This window comes from Rhopalosiphum maidis, chromosome 4, assembly GCF_003676215.2.
Source record: "Rhopalosiphum maidis isolate BTI-1 chromosome 4, ASM367621v3, whole genome shotgun sequence".
Classification (NCBI taxonomy): Eukaryota; Metazoa; Arthropoda; class Insecta; order Hemiptera; family Aphididae; genus Rhopalosiphum; species Rhopalosiphum maidis.
In genome coordinates, this window is record NC_040880.1 from 7,820,095 (window position 1) to 7,832,150 (window position 12,056).

General features: G+C 23.7%; 1 protein-coding gene across 1 annotated transcript in view; it reads right to left on the reverse strand.

The window, feature by feature from the left end:
* LOC113548558 overlaps positions 1-10,312 on the reverse strand; it is a 30,113-nt gene extending 19,801 nt beyond the window's left edge. The window contains exon 1 of the mRNA XM_026949503.2: positions 10,033-10,312. The gene's annotated coding sequence lies outside the window, so the exon portion shown is untranslated. The remainder of the gene's footprint in view (positions 1-10,032) is intronic.
* Between the last annotated feature and the right edge of the window lie 1,744 nt (positions 10,313-12,056).

Below are 12,056 nucleotides of genomic sequence, written 5' to 3' on the forward strand. Positions count from 1 at the left end.
AATGCACAACTATCAAGCCTTAGGCCTACCTCACTCGTGTAAAACGAGTTTGTGGACATTTCCGAAGGTCATTCTGCAATAAGATCCGTCTCATTTACACACGTGATTTTACACCTCACTTTTCCCAATGGTTTTAGTATTCAATTTCCACATTAAAATGCAATTATAGTAAGCTTATTATTAAACGATAAGGTTAGGTTAAATAGTATTATAAAAACAGATTGGTTATGATTTTAAACATTAGATGTTCATAACCACCGGCGATATGCTGACGCTTTAAGACCTTTAATCATTTTAACATAAAAGACACGTATAGATGACGTCTTTTAAATAATATTGTCTAGGCAATTCACTAAATTTAACATCTACACGCGTTTAAAGACTTTCTTGAGTATTTTGATGAGACAGAAAACTATATTACATTGGTGATCGCATTCCGGTCATCCAAACACATTAGTCTTAAATATTATAAACACTTTATAACTGACACAATAACTGTAATTGTATTATAATATGCACATTTGTATATTGATAATAGTTAGCATTTGAGTATACTTCACTTACCCATGAAAATATAGTGCAAATATTCATACGATGGATTGAGTCTTCTCATGTAATAAATAATATGATTATTAATTTATTGTTTATTATTAGGGCAGACGTTTCAGAAAATTCAAGGTGAACTTTTGATTTTCTTAATCATTTTCCCATGTATAAGATGAATGATAGTTTCACAGAAAACGATTTTTTAAAAACTAGACACTCAGTTATTTGGAAATTTGTTCTAATTTTTTTCTATGTTAGGTATTATATAAATTAATATTATTCAGTGTTTTAGTTATTTTTTTTTTAACAAAAAATATACGCAATTATAGAAACCTAACCTACTTAATTTATTTGTGTTTTTATGTAGTTATATAATAACTATACAAAATATTATTTTAATTGTTTACATACACATTTTTTGATAAAACTGTAATTTTAAGATGCTGGGACCTAAACGAATCTAACCTCTGGAAAAACATTTCGAACTTTTTTATAACTTACACAAGTAAATAGGTTTACATTTTGAGGATTTGACAAAAATTGAATGCAGTAAAAATTATTAGTTACAGTTCACAGATTGGTTATTCTTAAATATATAATTGTATATACATAGTTGATTTGAATGCGAAATTTTTTGGCAGGTAAAATGAAAAATATTTTGTTTATAACTAAAAATTTAAGATTATTATCTTTATAATAAAATAACATAAATATTATTATTAATTTATAAAGTATTCTGAAAGGATTTTGTTTTTATTACAGTCTGTGCAAATGTTTTAAAAGTTCATAAATATTTTTAAGTTTGTCAATTTAATCGTGTAAAAAGAATTAACTGAGATTAAACATGTGCGTAGTTACTTGTTTAATAATCTTACAAAATGCAATGCTTTATTATGGTTAAATTTGACATTTTATAGGTTTATTATACAGACTGAAAATTATGTAGTGGTAATTATTAGTTTTATAGCAATTTATTTGAAAAATGATGTTTGTACCATGCATTTGAATTTTTATCTTTAAATTGTATTTATGCAATTCACGTTTATACAAAATATTTGTATCGACGTGACAACGTCTAATATATTGTTTTGGGGAAGAATTATATATGTACTCATCATTAATATACTATTGTATATTGGACATACACAATAAAAGAGAAACATTTATTAAGATAGAAATTCAAATTTATAATGTGATGCTTTCTAATTGGTCATTAACATTAATTATTATATTGTAGGCAGTAGGTACATAGTATAGTTAAAATGATTAGATATTTAGTATATATATAAGTTCTTACACAGGTTCATATTTACTCATAGTGTAAAACGAATAATAGGTACTAGACTTTAATTATTGTAATGGGAAACGTGTATTTATGTGATGTAAATATATACAAATATATATATTTTTTCTAAATTTATGTTTTTTTGCATAAAATATTTATTGTTTAGTTTTTATCAATATAAAAATGCTAATTAATTACACTAAAATGTAGTATTAAAGTTTGTTAGTAAACACACTCACCTAATGAAATCGCATTTATGTAGAAATAAGAAATTATAATTATATCTTAGATAGTGAAAAGGTTAGCAGGTCATACTTGAGTCAAGGTTCTCTACAATAGGTAATTTTACAAGTATAGCAATCCGGTTCGATATGCATTTTAATAGCATTTATATTTTACGCAATTTATGTTATATCTTATAATCTCTGATTAAGATCTAAGAAAATCTAAAACGGCTTTTTGTGTAACAATGTATTAAAATATTTTTTTTTCTAACCTGTGCAGGGAAAAGAATACAATTGAATCTTTTAAACTCTAAATTGATTGAAACCATAGCTATAATTTATTGTAATATTAAAATAGTTACGCTTTTTAATTTTAAGCACACCGATAATTTTGTCATAAAAACAAAATGTAATATTATTTATATATGTTTAATCGAATCTACATTATTTTCATATAATTTATACATAACTTAAAGTTAATATTTAATACTTAAGATTTATTCAAGTATAATTTAAAATATTGATTAATATAACTCATATTATTATATTAGTATTATAATGTAAAATATAACCGATTTTAGTAGTCGGTATTGTGCAAGCTTGGCTGTAAAAGATCAATCGTTTTCTTAAAAAAAAAAAAAAATAATAATAAAATGTTTTCATTTTTTTCTGTAAATAATTTTATGAGCTCAAAGAATGTTTAAAGTGTAGGAAATGTATTTAGTACTATATAGTATATAGTCGATATGGTATTGGTTAAACACAATTCTTGTGATAGGGTGTGATAGTGAATTTTAGCTCATTTAAAATGTATTCAATTTTTTCTCAATCGCTAGCAATTATAAGAATAACTATATGATAGTTATAAGAATATAATTAATCATAATTTTCATTTTGATTAAAAACAAACCTATTTGCATTTTCATCAAATTATCATCAATTACACCTTTCGTATTTTAGTGATAACATTTTAAAATATATCAGGAAATTACTATAGTCCACAGATATTAATCATTGTAATTTAAACCACCTTCCATGTGATACCTATAATTTACATTTGCCCCCGATCAAGAGAACATACAGTTAAATTATTTGATAAAACTATCTGTACACAATTCTATTTAATAACATCACACACTGCTATACTGTATTAACTTAACTCAATCTCAGCTGATGTAAAATTGTTGGATTTGTTTTAGTTTATTTTTGAAACGAAACATTTTTATTGACGTAGACGTTCACTGTAATGTCAAAAAGAAAGAGGTACCAATATTTAAAGTTATATGTTATAACTGCCTTCCGACCTTGAGAAGTCGATAGTTTTTCAACTAATTGTTAACAAACAAAATAATTTGGAAAACCCAAAGTTGTAGTTTTGTTTTCGTTGGGAAAGAGGATCGTATAAATACGTTTTATATTTTTAATGAGTACTGATATGCTCATGGCAATAACATATTATAATTTTGATTTTGTTGCATATTATAACCTAAATTTATATTTATTTATATTATTTTGCACGGAAATTAGTAACGGGAAATTATAGTTTATAAATAAGAAAACTATAAAATATTATAATTATTTATAAATATTATATTTAAATAATGAAAAGAAAAATATGACTTGATTTTGTCGAAGAACATCGAATTGGAAGTAGTGTAAATAGACCTACCTTTTCTTATGTAGTCATACTTAGTAAAGTAATATTAACTTATTTACTTATTGTATTATTATGAATACAGATTGTAAATTTTCTATGTGTTTTTAAAATATAGTTCTCCTTTATCTACCGAGTCAAATAACTATACTCATTGCTACTCGTATTTTATCAAAATTATTTGATTTATTTGAAATATTTTTGTTTTTGTTGCTTTTCAATTGAAATTGTTTATTAGAATATTATAACTTGATATAATAATTTAGAGATATATTTTTCTCTATATTTGAGCGTATATTATATGATATTACTGCTCCTATAAGTTTTGACACTGATTATCTTATAAATATTTATTTGTATGATGTTATTTTGGTTCTCAAAACATAATATTAAACATATCAAGCTCTAAGTTAAATAAAGATTTGCATTAAAATGTTGTTGTTCTAACCAAAAACATTCATTATCATTATATTTACAATGTGAAACAGAATTAAAATTATGCATTTTTTTGTTATTCTATGAAACTACATTACTGAAATAAAAATATGTTTCTAGATATCTTATATGAATAAATCCATATTTTCTTCGAAATATTGTGTTTGTTTTAAAAATAATTATTTAAGAGCTTTCTCATAAAGTATAATATTTTATGGGTTTATATTAAGTTTTACGAATTATTTCATGTTTTTTTAATGCAGTCGATCAACCTCAATCTTGGTAATTCAAAATTCGGAAAAAAGAAGATTTGTTTTAATATGAATAACACGTGTTATATTATCCACTAAATATCAATTATATATAATTTGAATACTTTTTTTTTCAAGAAATTTTTCAGAATAAAGGTTATGTAATTTTATTAAGCATATTTTTTATATTGTCTATGAGATTTTGTAATATGGATGTTTCACTGTTCTAATAAAAATGATTATTATACATTCTGTATTATTATTATTATAAAGGTATGCATTAGAACTAATATGGCTTATTAATTGATCACAACGAACTGACGGATTGACTTATGTCTGATTACTTAACTATTACAAAAACCACATGTTTTATGAATATCGATAATAATCATAATTATATGCTACGGTGTAATAATACACTAATTACCTACAACTTTCAGAGCGATTGGCATCCTCTTTTTGTACATTTTAATGACTTATACAATATATTTTACATAGTACATACATAATAAGGTATAGGTTGTATTATATTAATATAATATTTCTAAATAAAAAATAAATAAGTTTTTTGGAATGAATAATTTCTATTGCTATATCCATGTTGCGTTATATGCGATTTATCAACAACTTATTTATGTAGAATCTGATATACTTTCTAAAATCTATTAATTTTTATGAGCATTGTGGTCTTCATTTTAGAGTACACTAGTTTTAAAAATAGTTTTATCAAAATACAATTTTATTAGTCGTTCATAAATTGTAGGTTGTCAATCATTAACTATAAGCATAAATTATAAAATTATTTGAGGAAAACTGAATTAAAAAATATTAATTAAAATTAAAAATCAATAATAAACGTCTTAGTAAATAATAATTTATTTAATTTTTATTTAGGTAAAAAAAAATAGTACGTAAATCTTGTCACGTGAAGGGGGAGGATGAAATATAAAAATGTTTTACTTTACTAAAAAATTTTAATTTAATATTATTAAATGGTTTTAAAATAATTTCAAACGACTCATCAATACTTAACTTCTTCCTACCTTCTTTTAAGGCGAGTACAATTTTTAATATAAAATTATTTAAATTATTGATGAATATTGAATAAAACTAGACTTACTTTGAATAGATGTTTTAAATTCTTGAAGTCTTAAAATATTGAAAAAAATGAAGTTTAGATAATTTAAAATGTCGTATCAAAGCAAAATATAAATTTTGAAATTTAGTGAAAATTAATAAAACCATTGATATTAGTTATATAACTCATTGCCTAATTAATTTATAAATCAAATGACTTAGAACAGTATTGTATGTGTATTAATTGACCATATTATAATTAAATAAACAGTAATATAAATACGTTTTGAGCTAAAGGTACATATTACTAAAGGACACGTGTTACTATTGTTATTAAAAAAAAATATATATTCTTTACATTGAACTGTATTGTACACATAGGTTAAGAGGTTCGTGTAAATTAAACGGTCATCACTCATTACCATAGGCATGTGACGAATTATGAAATAAGATGTTAAAAAACATTTCGGTGTAGCCGATAATAATGGTCGCGATATTTTGTTTTAAACGTTAAATAGTAATTATATGTTAACCATGACGATAAATATGTATCAGTCGTTATTATCGTATACGAAAATTGTTACCCAGGAAATAAACAAATAAAGTACGAATATGATAACATGCGATGTATCAAACGATATATTATAATCGTATATATATGGTTAAATTTACTTAGAAGTTCAAGTACGAATAATGTTGAACAAATATCGATAAATCATAACACAATTTTCACACGCGTGAATATAATAGTTTTACATACTTTAAAATAAGGTTTACTTTCGATTTAACGTTTTCGTATTATTTAAAACTGTTTAGGTTCAGGTAATTATTTATCATAGGTAGTCAATATATTCGATATAACAATATTAATACGTATTTAATGGATTACAAATTGATCTATCTATATAATTAGAGTTAAAATAATAATATTTGAATAATTGTAATTGTATTTACGAGTTACGAAATCTGAAGTGTCTAAAATAATTTAATTTCCGGTGTTAATGCGCAATCCATACTTAAACACGCCGATATTATTATTGCACGCACACTGAGAATTATATGAGAGTATGAATTAAAAACATGTTTCATTAATGTTTATATTTTTAAAATTTATTTTGTGAAAAATCTTTGCATGGGTTATATACTTGTTTATATACTTGACACGTACGTGTTAGTAACACGTTTGCATCAACTAATCGAAACGTTTGACATTAGTTACGACAAACTTTACTTTAAATGGACATAATTATATGTCATCATCACGAATATTGTCGAGTATGACGATTATTGGTTACAATTTAATACTTTCGAATTGTGGTTGAATACACACATGCTATTGTAATTATACCTATACTTTTATGCATAGATTATTTAAACATATATATATATATATATATATGTATATTTTTTTTGCTCAGAATGATAAAATATTCCCGATGATTATACAATTTATGATCAGATCACATGTATTTCGTTATAGCTATAAAACATTATTCACACTTCGATGATATGTGCAAACGAAATTATATAACTGCATACAAATATAATATACTGGGTGTTTTTTTAACAGTAAACACATGTTATATTGAAAAGAGTTAACTTTTTTGAAAACAAAACGGTATTTCCTTGGTATCAATATACTTTTTAAAGTTGTTTACATTTTTTAATATTCAATACTTTTAAATTTTGGACGAATAGTTTATTAATTATAAATGTCTAAGCATTTAAAGTAATGACGAGTGTGTAGTTATAAAAGGTATTTCATTACATTGATCCACTAATCTACTCGTATAATATAAACTTTAAATAAATTTAACAAATACATTATCTAGGGACTAGTTTAAAATATTTTTCAAAATTCTTCTAAAAAATGTTCTACTTCAGGATATGAAATTAAAAATGTATTTATTATTCAAACTAATAATCATAAAAATGTATATAGTGTTATAAATTAGTAATATATATACATTAGGTTCTGATTAAAGTGAAAAATGTAATTGATTTTACAATGTTTTTTTGAAATTTATTTTATGTCTGAATACACTTTTTTTAGTAGTAAAATGTTCGTACAAAAAACTTTGAAGTTGGTTTTAGGTTGTAAATTGAGTCTAGTTGGTAAAAGTAGGGGAAAAAGTTGAAAATTCTCATTTCTTTTTACAATAATCAAAATAACAAAAAAAAAAAATAAAATAAAATTGATTTAAAAAAAAGTATTTGAATTAGGCACCACATTTATTAAAGTATATTAAAACAATTACGTCATAATTTATTTATTTTGGTGGAGTTAGGATCAATACAAGCCAAAAAACAATGACAATAAGGGTAGGATTTCATGTTTGTTGTTAATATGTAGCGCGTTCCATTCACATTTATACTTAAGTGTTCATAAAAATGTGTAAAGTTCATTACGCATTATATGCATAATATTATCATGTTCCCTTACCGGCATTTTCAGAAAAATATTATTTTTGATAGTTTAAAACTAAAACCACGCACTTACATTTAAAATTTGATACTATTTTGAAATAGTATTCAAAATTGAACCATACAAATATTATTATTATTATAAGCCGGGCAGTATATTATATTATAAAAACTGAGTGTAGTCAGTGTAGGTCACGTTTCGGTAAGCTCTGGGTGGTGTCAAGTATTCCAGTATAGAATTTAAAAGCAATGATAAATCATATAACATTTAAAAAGCTATTCTGACCTCATGGAAACTGCAATTTCTGACATTTCTTTCATAAATAATTTGTTGATACATGTATTTATTTATTTAAAAATATTCTGCAGTGTGCCGTATTTCTTTCTTACGTTTAGCGCAATTATGTATAATGAAAATCGAGAGATGAGTTCTTTTAAGTATCGTCAGATTCAATTTCTGATCTTCAATAAAAATAAATGAAACTTTTTGTTATAGCTGTACTTTACGAGGGTTATTTTAAAAGTTTCTCTAAGCGTAAAAAAGAATTACCAATGATCAATACGTTTTAAAGAAATATCAGCAATCGAGGTTAATTACTGTGCTTTTCTAATAATTATCGTTTTATATATGATAATTAGTCATTATTTTTAAAATAAATCTTACGATATATACCAATATCGTATGAGTATTATGGTTTACCGATAGACAAGTCACAAGTGTCTCATACTCAGCTCTCTATCTTTTACTACTTTTAATTTCTAAGTGGAACGATAGTTTTACAATTATGTGTGCATTTTATTTATTTATTTTTTGTTTAAAGACACTGTTTATAGCAGAAGAAATGCTTCAATTTTCAATATTTATGATGGTTCTGAAGTGGATCTAGTTTTTACTAAAAGGGAGCTATCAGTACTTTTAAAAATAAATTACGGAAAAACTGGAAAATTTATTCAACACGATTTTTGACAAACTAGATTTCTGTATTTTGTTATAACTCTAAAATTGTTAAGAATTTAATACATGATCCTACATACGAGTAAGTAGATCTTATATTTGATATAAAAGTTATTAAAAATAAAATATATAGTCATTAGTCACATATTTTTTATATTATTTTTCAGTTAGTATTTTGACGAAACTTATCTAAACCAATGGCAAAAATGTGTACATCCATTGGAAAGACTTATTCGACAACTAGGTACTATTATAGAGTAAGGCAATATCCATTTATCCATATTTTTTGTGTTTTATATTTATTTTTGTTTTAGATCAATTCATAATCATTAAAATGTCTGTATAACGAGGTTAAGCGAGGTCATAGTTAAGTTTAACTTGAGGAAATAAGTAGCATACGGACGATACTTTTGGGGTGTAATTATTAATATAGTCATATAATACCATAAGAAATAATTTATAAAGGTTTTTAAACTATTTCTGTTCAAAATAATTTTTTGTATAGTTATGCAATGATTATTTTAGTTGAATTAAAATTTACCACACCCATAACAGTGTCTAACTTAATGATGAGGTGTACACAAATTCAATCATGAAACATACAACTATTCTGGATTTTGATTGCTAATTTTTTTTCTTGCTTATTTTTAACTTATTGAATATTTAATACTAGTATTATATAATGAAGTCGATCTTTTTTTTTATTAATTATGGTGTTACTCTATACGTTTTATTTGTTAATAAACTACATGAAATTAATAGTTTTAATTTTCAATTAATTGAGATATTCTTTTAGGTTCTTAGATGTGAGGTTGTGCAAATCCCAAAGAATACATATTTATAATACTAAGCGATATTTGAGCACATGTACTCCTATTGACTTCCCTCTTAAAAATATATATTTTTATTTTTTTTACTGTTCTGAGCTATATACTCTCCAAAACATTACATTTAGTATAGTAAATTATTTTGTTGAATTGTAATTTATTTTACGTTAAAAAAATGTATATCCACTTTAAGTACTTTGAATATTATTGTAGTCATTACGTTAGGATTAAATTTGAGAACTACAATAATTTGCCTTAGGTTTAGATTGGTATAATTTTAATTTTTAATGTGTTCTAAAACTATTTAATGTTATTTTACCAATGTTATTGTTAATATTGATATTTTACACTTACCTTGTGTTGTCTGAAGATGAAATTTTTTCACCACACAGGAAAAATTATTATCGTCAGTTATTTTTTAAATTCTGACAATTTTAAAATTTGTTACGCAACAGAAGATCCCATCGTCCGGCACGTATCCAATTTTATCTATAATTATTTTAATTTTTAAACACATTCGTTTTATACTAATCAAATTTTTTTTGTTATAAGTTTATAATATAGAACAATCGATACAACATAAGGCTGTATCGTTCTGCAAAAATTATTTGCGAACTGTACACTACCCGATAACACGTATTAGTGATAGTTGTGTTTGAGTGAATAGCGTTCTTAACCGATGATCGCTGAGTTCGAGGTGAGCAACTTAAATATATAATTGGACTCCAATTTCTTTACACAATATTATTCAAAACATATAATATAATATCTTCTTTTTATTATTGCATTTTTCTTGAACTTGGTAGGAGATTTGATATACAAAGAATGCAAATATTCATATTTTGTTGTTTTTTTTATCTATTAGTTATGTTTATAAAATAACAACGCCTAGTACCGGTAAAGTTATTCATTATACATTGTATAACTAATAGATAATACTTTGTATAAATTAATTAAATTATTATTTATGTAAAATTATATAAAGTCAAATTAGCTTATAAAATAAATTAATAATCTATTTTTACAAATATCTTATACATAAGTTATAATGTTTCAAATATTTTTGATTTTAATTTAATGTTTTACATTAAATTAATTGAAATGTAATTTCGGTTAAAGTGTACATACATATCACGAAAGAGTACTAGTTATTATATTTAATTAATCACACAGATAATTAAATGTTTTTTTAAAATTTATTTTGTATACAATAACTAATAACATTTTACTGTTAATAGTTATAACAAAAGTTGATAAAGTTTAGTTAAATATATTTTTCATAATTCGTTATAAAATATAAAATCAATTTTTATATCTGTAATAGTTTTCAGGGGTTGATTTTGAATTGTTGAGGTTTAGGACAAAAAAAAAAAAATAGGCCTTTTATCATAAATTGTAAATTATATTTTAATTAGTAAGTAAAACAGCATTAACCGTTAAAAATTAATAGTCAATTATACAATATTTATTTATTTATGTATTTACATTATTACTTGAACGAAAGTATAAAAAAATCTTCACAATTTTCATATTTTTTTTCTAGTCTTTTGTTTTACCAATACATCAATAACTTTCTCGAAATTCATATTTACAGTTATGCAATAAGATTCCTAAAGCATCCAATTTTTCTTGGCTCAGAGATGATCTTAATCTATTTTTAATTTGTTTGTGAAACGAAAATAATATTTCACTGGAACAATTAGTTACCAATATTGTCAAGAATATATGCAAATGTGGTTCTACATTTTGAAATGTATGGACAATGTATATAGGTAGTTATAATAAATTCAATTTAGCCAGATAGAGTTATTGTTTGTTTTTGACATTAGTGGATGAAATTAGACTCTGCGATTGAATAAATTCTTCTACAAAGTATCTATATACTCAGCATTAAAACCTAATTCATTTTCATATGTTTATACGAACGTTTTAATTTCCGTCACTATTTCATTTCTGAAAGAATTTCTTTAAACAAAAATTTTATTTCTACTTTGATTTAAGTTTCTCTTTGATTTTGCATCTTCACCAATAAAGTACCACGAATTACACAGTTAATGAGTCTCATTCATGAAATGATGTCTTGAATTCGTTGTTTTTCTTTAAAATTTTTATCGTCCAAATTTTTACTTCTTGGTATTTTTATTATTCTATTTTATGTTTAATATTGTATATATATATATATAATAATGTGGATTTATTTTCATAAACTTCAAAACTTTTTCGGACATGATGAAGCTAAACAAAAGTTACATAATTACATAATTAACGATAAATGTACTGTTAAGCTACACAGTAATAATGTGTTGAGATTTGAATATTTTTTTAAGTTAAATTTATTCATCGTAGTAATTTAGTTCAATCAATGATTGATGATTACT